This window comes from Sinocyclocheilus anshuiensis, unplaced genomic scaffold (genome assembly GCF_001515605.1).
Source record: "Sinocyclocheilus anshuiensis isolate Anshui unplaced genomic scaffold, SAMN03320099.WGS_v1.1 scaffold324, whole genome shotgun sequence".
In the NCBI taxonomy this organism is placed as follows: Eukaryota; Metazoa; Chordata; class Actinopteri; order Cypriniformes; family Cyprinidae; genus Sinocyclocheilus; species Sinocyclocheilus anshuiensis.
In genome coordinates, this window is record NW_015554081.1 from 334,176 (window position 1) to 354,466 (window position 20,291).

Here is a 20,291-nt window from a genome sequence, read left to right on the forward strand (position 1 = left end):
TCTAACATACATCGATCGTGTCATTCTGTACGTGCATTCTCAGTTTAAATGCAGCGATCAAAACAGTGAATCAATTCACCATTCAGGCAAAACTTTGTGTCAAGAATGAGCCACAATGCTGATGTGATCTAATCGCACTGTTGACGTGATCTAATCGCTAGCACACCATGAGCACATGTGAGTTACTGTATTCCTTTTATCGGCAAGACATATCGGCATAATTTTTCATATCGGGCCGATGCCGTTTATGCACCAATCTACAATCATTTGATATAATCAGTGAATGACTGCAAAGGTTGGGATCACCTTGTCTAAACCAACACTGAATTTCCTGCGGTAAATGCATGTGTAATAAAGTTACTGCAGGCTACGAGATAACCATGTGTAGGACAATATTGGTTTTCTAACCTTATCTCTGACAAGCCGTAGGATTTGTGCCAGTCACTCTGTCCTGGAAGAGTTAGTGGATTTTTGTGCATGTGTGTGTGAGAGAGAGAGAGAGAGAGAGAGAGAGAGAGAGAGCAAGTGTGTTACAGCTCTTAAACGTGTCCTGGCAGAGTTCGTTTGCTGGGGGGCATATCAAGTGTCTCGCGGGTATACCAGTGCCCAGAGTGTGTGAGCACGTTCATTTTCTCTGAATGAGACTGTGCACTCGCGTTCACCCCGTGTGACCAAAGCAATTCAGGTTACACAGCAGAGAATGTTTATTTGTATGCTTATTTTCTCACGTTCCACCCCCACTAACACACGTACGCTTTTCTCTGGCGAGTATCTCTGTGGATCAAATCTCGTGTTATGGCAGCCTTTGCATTAAATTAATTTAGTTATTAATCGAATCCCTCTGAGCGGCACAATGCCGGTGTCTCGCTGTCAGGGCAACGACCCACCTTGAAATCTATTTGCATTGTAATGGCATAGTAATCCAGCGTTTCTGCCCTATTCATCTGCGTCTCTCAAATGCCTCCGCACGGAGATGTCAACTAATCCGGCCTCGAAAGATTCAACAGTTAAATCCACGTAAATGCTTTGCAGTCTTGGGCTGACCTGGAGTCTGGAGCGCTCAGATTTCTTAGTTTCAGATGGAATGGTGTTTGGGGAGTTTTTGCCTCAACTAATTATTCTTCTGTGATCTGACACATTTCTCAGGGAAATTTTGAAGAAGTGACACTTTCTTTAAGAACAAAAGTGTGGGGTCATTCTTGATTTTATCCGTAAGGAATTGAATGCGTTGCGAAAAGTGTCTAAGAGTTGATGAAGTCGAATGTGCATTTATGCTGAATATCAAGTGAGATTGTCTTGAGGAGTGGTTCACCCAAAAATGAAAATTGGCCGAAAATGTACTCACTCTAAGGCCATCCAAGATGTGGATCAGTTGGAGAAATGGAGAAATTATATCACTTGCACACCAATGGATCCTCTGCAGTAAATGGGTGCCGTCAGAATGAGAGTTCAAACAGTTGATAAAAACATCACAATAATCCACAAGTAATCCACACCACTCCAGTCCATCAGTTAATGTTTTGTGAAGCCAAAAGCTGTGTGTTTGTAAGAAACAGATCAATCATTAAGGCATTTTAATTTTAAACCGTCGCTTTTTGGCCAAAATGCAAGTCCATAATCCCTAATAACGCTTCCTCCAGTGAAAAAGTCCATCTCTTGTTGTCTCCCACATCAAAATCCACCCACATATTTGTATAGAGCAGTTTTGTACTGTTTTGGATTGTAAACGGTGCTTTATCTGTCCATATCTCTCTCCTGATTCAGACGAGATGACTTTTTCACTATAGACAGCAATATTATGGATTATAGACTTATAATTTAGCCGGAAGTGATGGTTTGAAGTTAAAAATGTCTTGATGGCTTTTCACTTCTCAAGACATTAACTGATGGACTGGAGTGGTGAGAATTACTTGTGGATTATTGTGATGTTTTTATCAGCTGTTTGGACTCTCATTCTGACGGCACCCATTCACTGCAGAGGATCCATTAGTGAGCAAGTGATGTAGTGCTACATTTCTCCAAATCTGATTAAGAAACAAACTCATCCACATCGTGTATAGCATTGAGGGTGTTCCAATAAATTTCGTTTTTGGGTGAACTATTCCTTTAATTCAAGCTTGACTTTTTACACTGAAATTACACCACAAAATCATGTGGGGGTTGTTGAGTTATTAACGAGCAAAGCCAAATACACTGACATTCTCCATTTGACCCGCTCACCGTGCCAGTGTGATTTTCTGATCAGAAATTGTTTCCTGGATCTAATGTCTGAAGGTGAGTGCTGCAGAAATCCTTTGTACCGTTAAAAGCCGCCGCAAGCATTGGCTCACACTGAGATGTGAATGCTCACAGCAGAATGATGAAGCTGTGATTTGGTGGTTTAAATCTTTGGATTCTTTCTCTGTTGACTCAACATGCTGCAATTTCTTGCTGAACACAGTCTTGCAGACTCGTTCCTGAAAGATTTATAGTTCTTTCTACGTTTTTTCTTTTCTTTTCCATGTTGTATGCATCACTCTATCTCTTTGGCTTTAGTCTGGTATTAATATATCAGCTTATTTCAGATTTTCTCCTTCAAAATGTGTTGTGTTTATTGTGGTACTTCTATGTGGCTTTTAGCACAAGTTTCTGTTTAGTACCTCAGTTTAGACACCAATTAAAAGCTTCTTTTAGATCAGTGTTAAGTACCTCACCATAAACGGACCCGTCTTCCTCAGGCTCGGGCCCGAGGGGCTCCATAAATATCATCTCATCTATCAGAGCTGCTGACACAGAGTCCAGGGTGACAATGAATTATTTCGCTCACAGTTCAGGCGTCATGGATTGGCCTCGTCCCAGGTAAGTCCACTTTCTCCATGACCGTGCTGTGCGGGTTCGGTAGACGTCACGTGATTCATGGATTCACCTTCGGGTGAACCCCCGGCATAAGAGCCCCACGGCTGCACAGCCTGTCTCTCCTGAACAGAGCTTTTCAATAATGAAGGCGTTCGCTCTGAAGGAAATCTACTCGCTAAGTGCTCAGGAACATCTCTTGTGCAGGAGGTCAGCCCGATGGCAGCACTGCAATCCAGATTGTGTGCAAAATGTAGAAAAAAAATCCTCACTGAGTAAATCTGTCCATCTGTTATTCTAACGATCTGTCTATCATTTTATTGTACGGTCTATTGAATTTCATCTTAAGTCCTGTTTGTCAATAGTTCTGTTCTACATGTTTGTGTAAGATTCTATCTATCTATCTGTCTGTCTGTCTGTCTGTCTGTCTCTATATATGCATCTATCCGTCCATCTATCATGCTATCTATCGGTCATTCTATCGTTCTTTCTATTATTCTATGTATCTGTCTGTCTGTCTGTGTCTATACATCTATCTATCCATCTCATGCTATCTGTCTGTCTTTCTGTCTCTTCATCTGTTGTTCTATCTGTCTATCATTATATCTGTTCTGTCTATGGTTTTGTCTTTCTGGCTAACTGTCTATCACTCTATTCTTGGTTCTGTCTGTCTACTATTCTATTTGTTATTCTGTATATCTTTCTTTCTACTTGTTGTTCTATGGTTCTATTTCTATTGTTCTGTCGTTTTGTCTATTGTTATATTGTTCTATCTATTGTTTTATCATTCTATCGTGATCACGATTAAATTGTGATAAACAGGAAAATAACGATCAATTATGGACTCAAAAGTCTGCATGATAAATCACAGTGAAGCTGCTTTGACAATATACTGTACTGTATAAAGCTGTATAGAAATGAAAGCTACTTCACTACTCAACTAAATATAGTTCAGTCTATCTGTCGGTCTCCGTGGCATTTCAGATGCACTTCACAGACATTCATGGCAGGAGTTGGACTAAATTTAGCCCCAGAAGCACAGGTGTTAAATAGAGTTAATTTATAATCATCATTTACTCATTCTCATTACCGCTTGCTCCTTTGCCCTCTCTCTCTCTTGCTCTGTTCTCTCTTTCTCTCAAACTGTGCTAGAGGTGACAGAAATGTGTTTTAGAAGCCTGTCATTATTTTTGCAATTGACCCTTTAAGCTCCGCCCCTCTTGGTTACTGTTGCTAACTCACACAAAATTTAAAGAACATTTTCTTAGACAAGCTTTTACTCTTTACTAATATAAGTCTACGGGGGATAAGTGTTCTTGGGCAATTTCAATAAAATTACGCTTGAAACTATCCAGCCACACAAGTCCTCCACAGACTGACATTAGCAAAGAGCCTCTCTGAGGAAATGGCAGGACAGCAACTAAGGTATCATTTTTAAGACGGGGCTTAGCAAAGGTCGTTTGGGAGGCGGAGTGAGTTATTGCATTTGGATGAAAGATTATGAAGGCAAACAATTTATTTTCTTTTGGAGTAACGAGCATTAAATAAATCGTTCCCAACGAGACCAGAAACTTGTATTAAAGTAAACATGACCGATTTTGATTTCATGGCTTCTTTTTGCCCTCTTAACAGCGTCTTTTATGTTGTTTAGGATGCCCTTTAGAACATGATTTTAGAATGGTGCATTTGACTCGCCCCCACAGTAGCTCTTTCCAAAAAGAAATAAGGTTGCACAAACCTCTAAATATTCAGTAATGCTTTTGTTGGAGCAGCTTAAAGTCACTTTCAGACCAAAAAAAACATGGTAATCTCAAAGTCAATCTCATGACTGTAAATCAGATTTTTGATTGGGCACGGATTTCTCATTAATCGGGAATCGTCCGTTGTGGTCACAGATGAATGGAGGAAATGCCCCGATAACCCCATTTCTCTTTGGAGAGGATGTCATGGATCATTTTCTAGCATTGGCCCTATTAGATTAAATCTGCCCCCAGCCCAGGTGGGGGTCGTAGCCTCGGCGAATGAATCGGGGGAATTAAAACCGTGTGACTGTTAATCTAAACTCATCAGACTTGTTCGTAAACGAAATCCTCTCTAGGGCTGGGCAAGAACGATGGTAGGTCAGAGCCGGCGGCTTACTTAAACTCTGAGATTCACCTGATTGTAAGACCTCAGTCCATATGGCTCATATCAGTGAGCGATTATACGGCACGCTGGGACACTTGCTCGCATTTTTATCTTGGTTAAAGAGGAGCAAGAGGAAAGTCACTGAGAAGAAAAATGATCATCTGAACCTGCAAAGGCATCAGATTGGTTCCTCATTTTGCTTTTGCGGTGTGAGAAGCGGCATGTTGTGAATGCAAATGTGATGTTTGAATGCAAGGAAAACAACAGAACATATATTACAGTGTAGCGCCGACCTCTTGTGTTGAGTTTTTCAAGTACTGTTTTGTTTTTTAAGTACTGTTGGATTAAATCATTGTCTGAATTAATTTTGAGTTATGTAAACACACTTTGACTTTATTTTAAACTGCAAACTTTATCTGATCAGTTGAAAAACAATGGGGCTGTTACAAACCATAGTGAGGTTTCCTACATAGACTTCATTTTTTGGCATCATAGATAACCATCATAGGTAACCAAATATTCAAGATTTTGGATTTTAATTGTCAAAGCTTGAAAATCGTTATTGATTGACCACTATTCTGAATTTCTTCTCCAAACATGAAAAATGGCCTTTTAGGATAAAATAATCCCAAAAACGAATTGTGACTGGTTCAGTTTAAAATAAATAATTAAATAGAATACTTTTAAGATTGTGGAAAAAGTCCTGTGTGTTTATCTTTACAAGATAAAATGTATATAATTTATATTATTATAAATTCTAAAATATCTAGAATTTATTTTTATTTTGCTCTGAGAAGTGTTGATTGGTAAATGTTTGTAATAGATTGAAAATGAACTATTTTGGCCAATATTTATGTAAACTGTGTATTTTTGAGCTAAGTTGTTAAGTTTAGCTGGCATACTTACACCAGTAATTACTGATTTAAGAATTGATCAAATCAACATGTCAACTGAATTTGAATTTCTCGTATCAGTTATTCTTGAGGTTGAATTTCAGCTAGAAGTTATTTACTTATGTAGACCTGGGTTTGGAACAGAACCATTGAATTTCTTGACATGAGCTCAGTTTCTTCTGGCTATATAATCTTATTTTCAAGATGAATGTCAAACCTGTTCCCAGATCAGTTACATGACTCTCAGAAGTTTTCTTCATGCTATGCTTCAGGCCCCATGCCCCTGTCTCAAACCCTCTTTCTCTTGGCTTGATTTATCATCTCAGCACCTCTGTAGGCAGTGATGTATGACTTCCCCTCTGTTCTTAATCTCACCCTATAGAGCACTAAACACCGTCAGGTCTCGTCCTCGACACGCCACATTTCCTGCGCAAGAAAACTGATGGGTGCTTGCAACATGATCCCTGGAGAGTTTAATGTATATGCATGTACGCACATGCACACGTGAAATGCTAAGACTCAGATATGTTTGAATTGTTGTGCTAGCTTAATGCTAATGGCATACTGCGCAGTATACTGTACACTGGCTGTTTTTAATAGTATGAAACAACATGCATGTGATAAATGTTTCAGTTACTTATTCTACATTGTCACATGTCACATTTGCATGTTTAATTCAACAAGTGCCCATATATTCATTTACCTGGAAAAAGGTGTCATGACCAGTGTTGTAATTAACTAAAACTATTAAAATTGTTCATTTCATTAATTTGCAAATAACTGAAATAAATGAAGTTAAAGTATTAGAATGCCTAAAATCAGAATGAGCTTTATAAAAAAAATAAAACTAAAATACATTAAAAAAAATAATAATAACTATTATAAATAATAATAATAAATAATAATAACCTGACAAAAGCGCTTAAAATTAATTTAAACTTAAAAGTTCAAACTTAAAAAAATAAAAGCTAATTCAATATATTAATAAATGTATAACAGTGTATATATTATATATATATATAAAAAACTAACAAACAAAAAAACCCTGCTCATGTCTTTTGGTAACTGTTTCCAAACAGGTTTCCTAAACATTCATATCTGTTTACTGAAACAGAAAAACTGATCTTACATCGTCAAGTGCATTGCATTGTGGGCTTCAGTATTCCATGTATTCAAAGCGTATACTGCAGAAATTTCCCAACAGTGCTCGGCATACATACTGCAATTTAGCATGAGTACAGCAGTCATCATCCATCCAGAACATTCTCCAGGTGTTTGGTTCAGAGGAAATGACAGACTCTCTCTCTCTCACACACACACACACACACACACACACACACACACACACACACACACAGAGAGAGCTCACAGATGTCACAGACTGGCTGGTAAATATTCTGCTGGCGTTCTGTTCAGCTGTGAAGCACCTGATGGCAGCATGCTCTCATCTCACACGCACACGCTCAGCGTTTTATTTCTGCTGCTCGGGTCGATCTGTACTGCAGGTTCACTTGCTTCACGATGCCCCGTGCGACCCTGTGACGCCTCAGCTGGGATCTGAGCTTGCACTACTGGTGTATGAAAACCTTGACTTCACCTGGTACCTAGAAACATCAAATGCAGTATAAAGAACCAGTGATGAATCAGAGACATTGCAGTAAATAGCTGGAGGACACTTCGCAGAAGTAGTGTATCCCACAATGCAGTGCACTTAAAATTATTATTTTTGTAATCTTAAAGGAATACTTCACCCAAAAATGATAATTTGCTGAAATTTTACTCACCCTCATCCAAGATGTAGAAGAGTTTTTGATTTGGAGAAATGTAGCATTAAATCACTTGCTCCGCAATGGATCCTCTGCAATGAATGGGTGCCGTCAGAATGAGAGTCCAAACAGCTGATAAAAACATCACATAATCCACAAGTAATCCTCACCACTCCAGTCCATCAGTTAATGAAGCAAAACGCTGAATGTTTGTAAGAAACAAATCCATCATTCAGGTGTTTTAACTTTAAAATGAAATATGAGTCCATGATCCATAATAATGCTTCCTCCAGTGAAAAAGTCCATCTCCTGTTGTCCTCTCACATCAAAATCCACCCACATGTTTAGAGCTGTGTTCTCTTGTAAACGGTGATTGATCAGAGCATATTTCTCTCCTGATTCAGACGAGACAACTTTTTCACTGGAGAAAGCAATATTATGGATTATGTACTCATATTTTAGTCAAAAGCAATGGTTTGAAGTTAAAAACTCTTAATAATGGATTTGTTTCTTACAAACACACAGCGTTTGGCTTTACAAGATGTTAATTGATGGAATGGAGTGGTGTGTATTATTGTGATGTTTTTATCAACTGTTTGGACTCTCATTCTGACGGCACCCATTCACTGCAGAGGATCCTTTGGTAAGCAAGTGATGGAATGCTAAATAATGCTATCACATTATGCAAGTAAAATGGTTGCAGATGGCAATTAATGGTGACTTTGTGGCTAAAAAAGATGTTTACACAAAATTGGATTCAAAAGACAAAATTAAACACTTAATGTACATTGTATACTTCACAGTATACTGTTTAGAAGTGCATGCTTCTTCAGTTTTTTTCTTCTTAAGTGACCTTTATAGTTCCGGTCTGTGCTCTCGGCCTTTGACCGCATGCATCTGCACAGCAAATTTGAAAGTGTTAAATTAACACTCACAGTGAGAAAATTAACACTTTTTTGGGGTTTATATAGGTCCACACTAAATAGAGTTAAACTAACACTTTAAATAGTGTTACTTTTTTACACTTGCATAGAGTAAAAACAACACTGTAAGTGTTCACCATTAACACCATTAGTGTTTTCCCTCCCCCTCATTTACACCAAGTTAGTGTTGAAACTACACTACGTGTGTCAATATCTTAACACCAAGAGACTTATTTCCACACTAATATAGTGTTCATACAAACCCTGATTGAGGTAATTAAGTGTAATCTGTATTCGACTAAAAATACCTGTGCATTCGGTGTAAAAAATAAAAAAAAAAGTCAACACGCTGTATCAGTTTGAAATTTTATTTTTAACATAGATGTAACTATTACACCAACACAAAAGATACAATATATTCACCATCATCTGACCCATATAAATACTGCAGATCAAAAGGCCTGTAGAACAAGCTGTTGGCTTTTGACACCAGGGCTTCCTCGTAGGACAGGTTGAAGACATAGTGAACTTTAAAAAGTTCAGAGGCACTCAAGGAGCTGGTTCCAACACAAGGGATGAGGCGCTTGTCCACAACGACGTAAAAGTGGTTGATCCTGCCCTTAATCCTTCCTGATCTCAGTAGGAATGGCTGGTGGCCCTCCCTCCTGCTGAGATGGCCTTCAATACTGGTGCAGGACTTAGAAAAAAGCACAAACAAATTAGATTAAATAAACCAGGGAAAAAAAACAAACAAAACACTAATTACATTGTGAAATGATAAATGCATAATTAAAAAAAAAACACCTATATAACACATCTTAACCCAATACGTGCCAAACAAAACCAGTTGATATCATGCTTTCTGTATTACAGCGAAAGGAAAATGTCATTAAATTAATTTTTAAACCCCCACAAAAAGAAAATAAAAAAAATAATCTTAGTTAATGTTAATCTCAACATTTCCTAATACATGATAAAAATCAAAAGTTGTATCTGTTAACATGAATGCACTGTGAACTAAAATGAACAAACAGTTCTACTTTTATTAACTAATACTAAAGTTAGTCATTGTTAGTTTGCACATTAATTAATGTTAACAAATGAGACCTTATTGTAAAGTGTTAACATACACAAACACTGTGGGCTTATACCTCAAGCGTAGTTCCTATATGACTAAGTACATTTCTAAGCAGTAGAACAAGATTCTAAGCTTACCTTCAGTGAGAAAGTCTTGGAACCTACTATCGCTGTGCAGTTTTACAAATTTCTTCACGCCTTGATGAACATGAAAGCTGTTGGTCAAGAAAAATGCAAATTATGACGTTGTTAATATTAAAGAAAATCCAGCGAGCCGCTTGTCAGAAGCTCCATTTGTCACCCCACAAATGTTAACGTTGCATTTAAGTGAAATTGCAGCGAGTTATTTGTAAGTTAAAGTATCTACTATTTCAGATGAAGCGCGCGCACGTCAAACACGTGTCTCATATGATTAGCAAATATTAGTTCATAGTCATACGCTGGCAGAAAATATAAGTTTAGCAAAACGCTTCTTGCTTGATTATCTGATAATTTATCTCCGCTGCCTTTTACTTTGCAGACGAGAGTAACCGCGATATATTTCATGTAAATTCCTCGGACCATCCGAAGCTGTGCGTTCAAGGTCCACGTAAAAAAAGAAGAAAAAAAAACGCGTGTTACTGATTGCTGCTCACTTAAACAGTCAGATTATTTGTGGAACAATGCACAGTTATACTAAAATACTGGAGACAAAAATGCATTACATTGTCTTATTTTGGCAACACAAATAACGAGAGCCCCAAGAAGGGGAATATGGATGCTGCGTTATTTGCGTTAATTTAACTCATTAAACAGTTAAGTTACACAAATCACAGAAATTACCCTGTTATCTACCCCAGATTCTAAAATATAAGAAAACTTACGTTTAAAACTGCTAACTAACAAACAATGCCATTCTTACCTCAATTTGCTTGCTAACAAGTGTTGCAGCTAAATGGCCTCGATATCCTGTCGGTGGTCTGTCGCGTTATCTGAAAAGAAATAATGTTAGCACTCTGGCAATATTGAGAAATGTACTAATATTATTCTGAATGGTGAGAAACGTAAACTAAACATGAAAATTGGTCAATTTAAGTGGTTATAAAATATTATACCCGTTTGAACAGTCCTCTCCTCGTGGTCGTCCGCCATTAATCAAAAAGGAAATAATGTGCAAGGACCGGAAATTGGATCAACTCATCACCAGTGTCAATTATGTCAACTCGCTGTAATTACACTGACTCCGACCACTGATTTACACTGCAAGTGTTAATGCCATTCAAATCAACACCAGAATCAACACTTTTTAACTCTGATAAATTAACACCATAAAAACAACTCTAAACAACACTGGATATTTTGCTGTGTGTATGAGCGAGATAAAGACTAAATGATGCATTTTGCAAAACTCTTTTAACAACACCAAAACCAGAGGATGAAAAACTGTCAGTCTACTTAAGGCTCTCAGAGAGATGGGTTTGATATCAAGCCTGTAATTGCGCAGAGATGTGACTTGCCTTTTAAAGCGACAGAGGAGAATTGGTAGGAGGAGAAACGCAATGGAAAAACGGTCTTTCTCTCCCCTCTTGTCTGGTTTGAATTATTTAGTCGTTGCACAATGTGCGCAAAGTGAAATCCTGTTAAACTCCATGTCGAATGAGGCACTGTTGAATTTTGAGGGTGTGTTGTTTTCCCTCGGCTTGCACTCATGTCTTATTGGCCTCTAGATGGGATCGTGGAGGTCATTAAACCTCTGCAGTGTCTGGGTTCTGCTGACCTTAGCAGGCCACTCTGCGCAGGAGGAATTAGAATCAGAGGTCATTGATTTGCAGCGGTGCTCTGGAATATCTTCTCTCGCTGCAGGGGAGCGACGGACACGGGTTTGTCCAATTTCTGCTTTTATTTCTGGATCATGCAGGCACCGGGTCATGCATGCTTTAGTATGTTGTACTGTGCAAATACTTGCAAATATTTACGCTCATGCTGTTCATCTCCATATTTCATTGAAATTGTGGTGGTTGGTAGAGGGGAACCACAAATTATATTTATAATATTAAATTTTATCTTTATTTCTATTTTATTTTCAGTTTTTCCAAAGTTTATTTTTAATTGTTAATAGGTTTTTTCCCAAAGTTTGTTTAATTTTTGTTAGTTTTTTTTTTCATGTATTTTTTTTTTCTTTTTGCTGCCAACATTAGAGTTGGCTAATCATTTAAATAGTGGCTTTAAATATCCCATATTCTTCTAGTTTTGTCGCTTGTGTTATATAGTAGCAATTTCACATTTGTCATTATATGTAGGGATGCACTGAAATGAAAATTCTTGGCTGAAGCCGAACCCGAACAAAATGAAACACTGGGCGAAATACCGAATACCGAACACGGTTTTTCGAGTTTTTTTTCCCCCATGTATTTTGCCAATTCTTTTTCACCATTGCATAAATTAAATAGCCAAAATGTTCTTTTTACTGTTTTATCTTGCTTTTCAAAGAAAAAAATCTATTATAAAACATTAGAAAAGATTACAGATCCTAATTTGAACGCTATGTGTGTTATAATAAATGTATTAACAGAGCTGTTGTAATGATTATTATCAGTATCATTGTCTGTCTTTTTATTTTATTTTACAGAACAACAGTAAAATTACAATACTAACATTTATGAATGTTGATAGAGTTCTTACTTTTTCTCAACTTTTATTTTGGCGGAAATGCGCAGGAAGACCTCAATGCTTCTTTTTCTGACAACAGCAGATTTAAAAATGAGTCTCATCTCATTACGAATACGTTGTACGTATCGCATTGTCACATGCCTTGTAAAAAATTAAAATGTGACCGAGCAACTGACGAGTAACTCTGGTTCAGAGCAGATATTCCTCGCGCTTTGGACTTTGAACCCTGGTTAACAAGCAGATAGTGCCGTGAGTTGTGCAGCGCTGTCAGAATACATGCAATTAGAACGTGAAAACATAACGTTCTGCAGTGTATATAATTGTTTAAGGGCATTTCACGATTTCAATCATCATACCAGCAACAATCACCCCTTCCTCTTCTCATCGAAGACATGCGATGCAGTACTAAACAGTCTCTCGCTGTCGGTGCTTGTAATAATTTTTTCGTCTTTCTTGAACAGTTTCAAATGCTTCCACACTGCTGACATGTTTGTTGCATTATAAAGAGTACGTGCCTCTCACTCTGCGCTGGTTGCTGTTTGATCGCGTTATATCATTGTTCGGTACAATTTATTCGTCTTTTCGCTTATATATTATATAATAATTTCGGTTGCCGAACATTCGGTGCATCCCTAATTATATGTTTGTATGTATGAATATTGTGTATGTCATTATATGCGATTAATTGTGATTAATTTCAGAAAAATGTGCGATTTTTAATTAGTTTTTTTTAATCGATTGACAGCACAAATTTTTTGTATTATTATTTATATATATATATGTTATAATATATATATATATATATATATATAATGTCTTACATATATCCAAAGTACTTTGCAGCATGACGAGTTGGCTTTGAAGTTATGGCCAGAAGTTATTTCAATATCTAGCAAATAAAATGAAAATTAATTTAAAAAAAATTTGTAGTTAAAATAATTTCAAAACCAAAACTTAGAAAGGGTTTACTGTCAGATGAGTTGTTGCATTGCATTGCGTGTATGAAGTTTATGTGGCTTTGTTGATGTACAATGGGACCAGTCTAGTTTAGCACTGTCTAGTTTCACTTTGTATGTTGGAAGCTGTAACTTGAAGACATTTAATCCCACCTTTGACTTCTTACGTTAACCGGTACCGGCAGGTTTAAGCAACCAATTCGGGTCCAGGTTGCAACTTGGTGGAAATGTGAAAGCCGGGAAAAAGTCAAGAGCTCGAGTTTACAAATGTTTTTATAAACGTTTGAGCTAACAAACTCATTCAAATGCTCTTGTTAAACCTCACGTTAACTTACCAACACACAATACCACATAAACACACATGGTTATTTAATCGCGATCGTCTCTCCTGCTGGCTTTCATTAGCTCCAGCGAGGAAAGGTCAATGGTGTGCTTATTGTTTTATGAAGCTTTAGTCTGTAAGCCTGAGGCTGCTGTAACAACACTGTTTCTAGAGTTTAATGGAGTGTATGTGTGTGTTTTTGTGTTTTGATAGAAATTGAACCAGTGGATGTTGGTTTTGGACGAGGAACCGCTGGGGAATGTAATGAGGCTCACAGTCTCCTATTATGGACCGATACCTCGTACTGTTTGTTTTGAGAGTTTCTACAGGATTTGATATTGATGACAAGCCGGTTATGGGTTATTTATTGTTGTGCTGATCAATGTAGCTTCTTTGATACTGACTTCTCTCTTCTCAGAGTAATCAATGGCAGACGGTAAGGCCTGCATGAGTGTGTGTAAGCCGTTGGAGCTTTCTAATAGAGCTGTGGGTGTCTCTTCATTAATCAATGTCCAAACTGCACGCAGGTTCTATCACATATAGACTAATGAAATCACTGCACGCCGTGCCGCCGCCTCTGCTGTTGTTCCTCGACTCGCCTTCTTTTAATTGGCATTTGGCTCATTTTCCTCAACGTTTAATCAGCTCTGAAAGAGAGCGTATCTCGAAGCGGCGCTCCATTGGTTTCTTCACAAGTCTGACTGCGTTTGGTGGCGGTGCGTGAATCTGGACGGCTGCCAGTGGGGTTTTTGGACGATGTCTGAGTGTTGACGCAGACATTCTGTCAGATAGTTTCTCTTTATTTCTCCATCTGTCTCTTGTCCTGTCTGAAACGGCAGCCTCAGCAATTGCGTTATATAAAGTCTAGTGTGTATGTTTGTGATGTAACAATTAGCTGGTTCAATTTACGTCGGACAAATCATTAGAAACATTAAAGGGATAGTTCACCCAAAAATGAAAATTCTGTCATTAATTACTCACCCTAATGTCGTTCCAAATCCGTAAGACCTTCGTTCATCTTCTGAACACAAATTAAGATATTTTTGATGAAATCCAAGAGCTTTCTGACCCTGCATAGACTGCAACTCAGCTGAAATGTTCCCAGGTCCAGAAACGTAGCAAGGACATCGGTAAAACAGTCCATGTGACATCAGGAATACTTTTTGTGCACAAAGAAAACAGAAATAACTTTATTCAACAATTTCTTCTCTTCTGTGTCAGTCTTCGACACCCGTTCACAAGAGTACCATGATGCAGCCTTACTTATTTGAACCAGAGTATACAGATGATGAACTGACAGAGATGGATGTTCTACGTCGGTTGAACCACTGATGTCACATCGACTATTTTAATGATGTCCTTACTAACTTTCTTGAACGTGTCAGTTGCATTGCTGTCTACGGAGCTCTTTTAACCTCCTGTCTGTAAGCAGACTTGTCACCGTCCTGAATGAGGCCGATGAGTGTGGTGTCGTCTGCAAACTTCAGGAGCTTGACAGAGGGGTCTTTAGATGTGCAGTCATTTGTGTAGAGGGAGAAGAGCAGTGGTGAGAGGACACAACCCTGGGGGGCACCAGTGCTGATCGTACGGGTGCTGGATGAGTATTTTCCCAGCCTCACTAGCTGCTGCCTGTCTGTCAGGAAGCTGTTGATCCACTGACAGACGGAGGTGGGCACGGAGAGCTGAGATAGTTTGGGCAGGAGGAGGTTTGGACCTGTTTGCTCTGTAGGCAAACTGCAGGGGGTCCAGTAAGGGCCCAGTGATGTCCTTCAGATAAGCCGAAACCAGTCTTTCAAATGATTTCATGGCCATAGACGTTAGAGCCACAGGTCTGTAGTCATTAAGTCCAGTAATTTTGGGTTTCTTTGGGACGGGGATGATGGTGGAGCGTTTGAAGCATGAGGGGACTTCGCACAGCTCCAGTGATCTGTTGAAGATCTGTGTCAAGATGGGGGCCAGCTGGTCAGCACAGGTTTTCAGACAGGCTGGTGTCACACCGTCTGGGCCTGGTGCTTTTCTTCTCTTGTTCTTTCTGAAGACCTGACGCACGTCATCTTCACTGATCTGGAGTGCTGGAGGGGGGAGAGGGGGGTTGCAGGAGGTGTGAATGGTGTTTTTTCAAACCTGCAATAAAAATTTATTTATTTAACAGACGCAAGGCAAATTCAGTTTACAAGACGAACTATAAAGTTGGTGCAGTGCAAAGCTGCACCAATCATGCTATTTGGCCCAACTGTTCTAAGGCGATTTTATTATAAATTTACATTTATATTGACATTAATTCATTTAGCAGAGATACGTCATATGTGATTGATAGCTATGAACTGTTTCATCAAAAGCAACTTATAAAGACACAAGTTACTTGAAAATATCTTTTAGTATCTTTTAGTAAGTTCTCCGAGCTCTCCAACAAAGCCCCGATGTGCTGTGTTTGTCTGTGTGTAGCTTATGTAGTAACAGTCGGTTGCATCATCAATCGGCTCTCGAGTCTGGCTGGTTCTGAGAGCGTCTCTGGGGGCCGACCGTCGAGGGCCCCTCAGGAGGCCGTGAGGAGGTCCACGTCAGTGCTGTCAATTTGTATTCTCTGGGAGAGAAACAAGCCCGAGGCAACCTGTCGTCCCTGGTTTAGATGGGGCATTCCCAGCGGGACTCTCCTATTGGTCGATCTGAAGCGTCAGTCATCATTAGAGCGTTACCACGGCGACGCAATTCCCACCTCCCATACCTCACCAACTGCTTTCTATGTCCCCGAGCGAAACCTGCGTTATGGTGATATTTTCTTGCTATACGATTATTATGCAAACTTCTGGTTGATCAATGTGGGTTTTTTAATGACAAATTTTTTAACTTACAATTTTTAACTGTTCCCAGTATTAAATATTTGACTCATACCTGGATTGGTAAAATAGTACCATGGTGAACTGCTGCTGCTCTGCTGTGTTTATCCACTTACTCTGGCTTGCAAACAACTCGCTAGTCCTTCAAATCTACAGAGAACAAAATCTGAACGTTAAAACCCACTTCATAAATACCCATTAAACGATTTTGTAAGGGATTAGATGCAAAGTTCTTCTCGCAGGAATAAAACCAATATTTGAGCAGAGGTAGGTGAGACTTCAAAGACTTTCTTGTGTGCCCACCCAAGGAGAAAAAGATAAAGAGAGAGAGAGAGAGTGAAAGAGAAACGCTTGAGCAGCTTTACCCACTAATACCTGCATGGTTCCCCTCAGGCGAGCCGTGCGCCCTCGACTCGTTTCAACAGGTCGAATTCTCATACGCAAACGTAAATACTAGACGTGAATATGAAAATCTAGACGCAGATGTTTGAAACGTTGCAAGCGTGTGCTTCCAACATGATTCTTGCATTGCTGCAAATAAACTTTGGTTCTCAAGGGGGCAAATATTTCCTTGAAATGCCTGTGCTGTTAAACCTTATACTGTATGTTGTAGAGAAACGCTTGAGCAGCTTTACCCACTAATACCTGCATGTTTCCCCTCAGGCGAGCCGCGCGCCCTCGACTCGTTTCAACAGGTCGAATTCTCATACGCAAACGTAAATACTAGAGGTGAATATGAAAATCTAGACGCAGATGTTTGAAACGTTGCAAGCGTGTGCTTCCAACATGATTCTTGCATTGCTGCAAATAAACTTTGGTTCTCAAGGGGGCAAATATTTCCTTGAAATGCCTGTGCTGTTAAACCTTATACTGTATGTTGTGATTCAGGTAGTAAAGTATAAGGGATGCATGATACATAAATATCAATACCTTATCCATTATTGGCTGATAGTAGATTTTTCTAAATTGAACAATGTATAATGTATAGTTGCACGATATATAAACATGGCAATATTGCAATATGAAAAATACGGGAATTTTCAACATATGACTCAAATAGCTTTATTTAAGTGCATCTGCATTAAAGGGGTCCTATTATGCTTTTTCACTTTTTCAACTTTAGTTAGTCTGTAATGTTGCTGTTTGAGCATAAATAATACCTGCATGGTTCCCCTCAGGCGAGCCGTGCGCCCTCGACTCGTTTCAACAGGTCGAATTCTCATACGCAAACGTAAATACTAGACGTGAATATGAAAATCTAGACGCAGATGTTTGAAACGTTGCAAGCGTGTGCTTCCAACATGATTCTTGCATTGCTGCAAATAAACTTTGGTTCTCAAAGCTCAAAGTTCACTTCAAAAGGAGATATTTTATTCAACAGAAATCACTTTTCCAAAACTACAATGAACGACTCAACGGACTACAGCGCATGTTTTCCGGAATTTGTGATATCACAAATACCGACGAATGGGACGAGACCTGGTTGAGCTGCACTAGAGAAACAACCTAGTATGAGAGCCTGTTCTAGTACACCCCCAAAACAAAATCAAGACTTTGTAAAAGAGCACAACAGGACCCCTTTAAAATAAAATTATAATTTGCATTAATGCGTTAAAATCAAAATTAAGTAATAATAAAAAAGCTGAAATATCACTTTTTACGCTGAAGATTTTTTTTAGAGTGTGAAGACCTTATAGGATGTTTATACTTTTTACAAGAACCAACTCAAATCTCTTTCAGTAAGCATGACATGAACAAAGTTGTTATTAAACTTGTGTTATATGCCACATTGCCACCAATTACATTTGACTTTAAAAATTATAATTATTATGGTTTTATTTTGATTATTATTAAATAAGTATTTAACAAAATAAGAAATATGTTGCAATTATATTGTACTATAAAATAATAAAAAACTTAAGTAATAAAAAAATTACTGTAAAATTACAATACTAATATTTATATCGTATTCTTTTCCCATTTTCAAATGGTAAACCATCAAGCTTATATTTTGATGGATTACCTGTAAATAGAAATATGCACTGCTGGTTTCAGAATGAAGCACTGTTGAAAAACTTGCTATATCATGAGCTGTATATAAATGCTGTGCTTTACTCTGAAACCTGTAGCGCGTATATTGATTTAAATCGCAGCCTACGCGATTTAAAAGCCATATCACAATATTTTCCTATTTGTGGTGTTTTATTTATTTATTTTATTTAGACAAAGTCATGTCGAATTTTAATATCAGCGCATTGATATCGACCAGAATTGGTGCATCCCTACTAGATATGAACATGTCTTATTTACCAGCAAGATTCTCTTCAAATGTTTTTTCTGACTCTAGTTATTAAGGATAATACAGCAATTAGTCACGTATGGTCTTTGAATTCTTATTTTTTATGTTCAAAAAGTTAAGATATTTGTATTTAGTCACGGACACAATATTGAGGTATTTTCTCCATCTTAAAAGTGTTTGAGAGATGCAGAGAAATCGAACGGCCCTCTGTGACTTCTTTTAGTCGTGAATGTTTGAATCTACCTTTGAATCAAGACTTCCATTGTTACAGAGAGATACCCTCCGTCTCCCTGAGGACGTCCCGAGAGATTAATTGATTCCAGAACTATTATTTGTCATCATTACCCTCCGTTTCCTGTTGCCATTGCGCCTTTGTCTCCAGATAAGTGTGGAATTACTGCTTGAGAGGGCTGTTTTGCTGTGCTTTTTGTATTCGCCTGTTCTGTAGGGAGCTAATGGCGTGTAGAATCAATTTCTGTTTGGCCTCGGTCCCTTGCTGGAAGCTGGATAGAAGTTTTGTGGACTGCTCCCGCCTCTTTCATTTAGGGCACGGGATGTGTTTTGGATTTCGTTTTGGGTTGAAAAACAAAGTTTAAGGGGGCACGGAAAGGGTAGAATCCAATTTATGGATTTAGACGGACTGGTCGTCCGCAGACTCGCGGTGGATGTATTCGTTTCAGACCGCAGGTTATGAAGTAAAGGTGAAGGAATCTGAAAGTGTTTTCCAAATCATCCAACATGGCTAGATTACTATGCCGTGGACCAGAAAGTTATACGCCGAGGTTAATTTTGTGCCATTTTTCCTCTGCCAGAGGTCATGGAAACAGGAGGGAAAGTTGGTTGAACTTCAGCAAGCGTGGGGCAAATGCTTCGCATCAGATTTCACACTGTTGAGCCTTCGCCACGTTTGCATGTAACAGTTATTATTATTGTAATTTGATTAATGGCAAAGTCTTTGTCGGAGCCTCCTTCAATAGCGCCATTGTGTCAATGGACCAGAAGTGACTTCCCCCTCCCGCTGGGTCTTGAAGACTGCTGAAACCACTGCTCGTTGGAGGGGAAAATAATTTGACAGGCTCATGGCCCCCTTTCCAGCCCCTCTGAGGACTCCCATAATGCCCCTCGTGGGCCCGGCTGCTTGTTCTCACTCGTGTGAGTGATGAAAGAGTGGGGCGCAAAGAATCAACCCTCATTGTCTTGCCGTAATCAATTACCGTACTGCAAACGCTCCCCCTAGAGATAGTCATCACCTCCATCAAGATGAGCTGCAGTAAATATAGTCTTGTAAACAGTTTGTTTGCGGTCGCAGATTCCCCCCCCTCCCTTGCAATTTGATGGTTTTACATGCACATGAGATGCCTTTTGTTATTAATATAAACCCTTTACTGGTAGATACCGTAAAGGTGTGCCTTTAATAGGGTACTGTCCTAGTGACTAGTTAAAGGTTGTTGTATGTCTCATTTCCAAGTCGCTTTGGATAAAAGTGTCTGCTAAATGATTGATTAAATGTAAATGTATGCACTCTAAAAAAACACTTGGTTAAAAACAACCCAATTTGGGTTGTTATTAACCCAAGGGCTGGGTAAATATAGGACAGAACCCATATGGGG

At 38.7% G+C, this 20,291-nt stretch overlaps 1 protein-coding gene and 1 long non-coding RNA gene across 3 annotated transcripts in view; one reads left to right on the plus strand and one right to left on the minus strand.

Moving 5' to 3' along the window:
- neo1b (neogenin 1b) overlaps window positions 1-20,291 on the plus strand; it is a 160,674-nt gene that overhangs the window by 22,717 nt on the left and 117,666 nt on the right. The window lies entirely within an intron of this gene.
- LOC107669046 (uncharacterized) lies at window positions 8,976-10,936 on the minus strand. 2 transcript variants are annotated; one of them, XR_001631943.1, is made up of 4 exons: window positions 10,713-10,936; window positions 10,520-10,589; window positions 9,757-9,833; window positions 8,976-9,238 (listed from the first exon to the last, which is right to left on the minus strand). It is a non-coding gene; the product is annotated as an uncharacterized LOC107669046 (long non-coding RNA). The 2 variants fall into 2 exon arrangements; XR_001631942.1 differs by lacking the exon at window positions 10,713-10,936 and having other exon boundaries at window positions 8,977-9,238; window positions 10,520-10,637.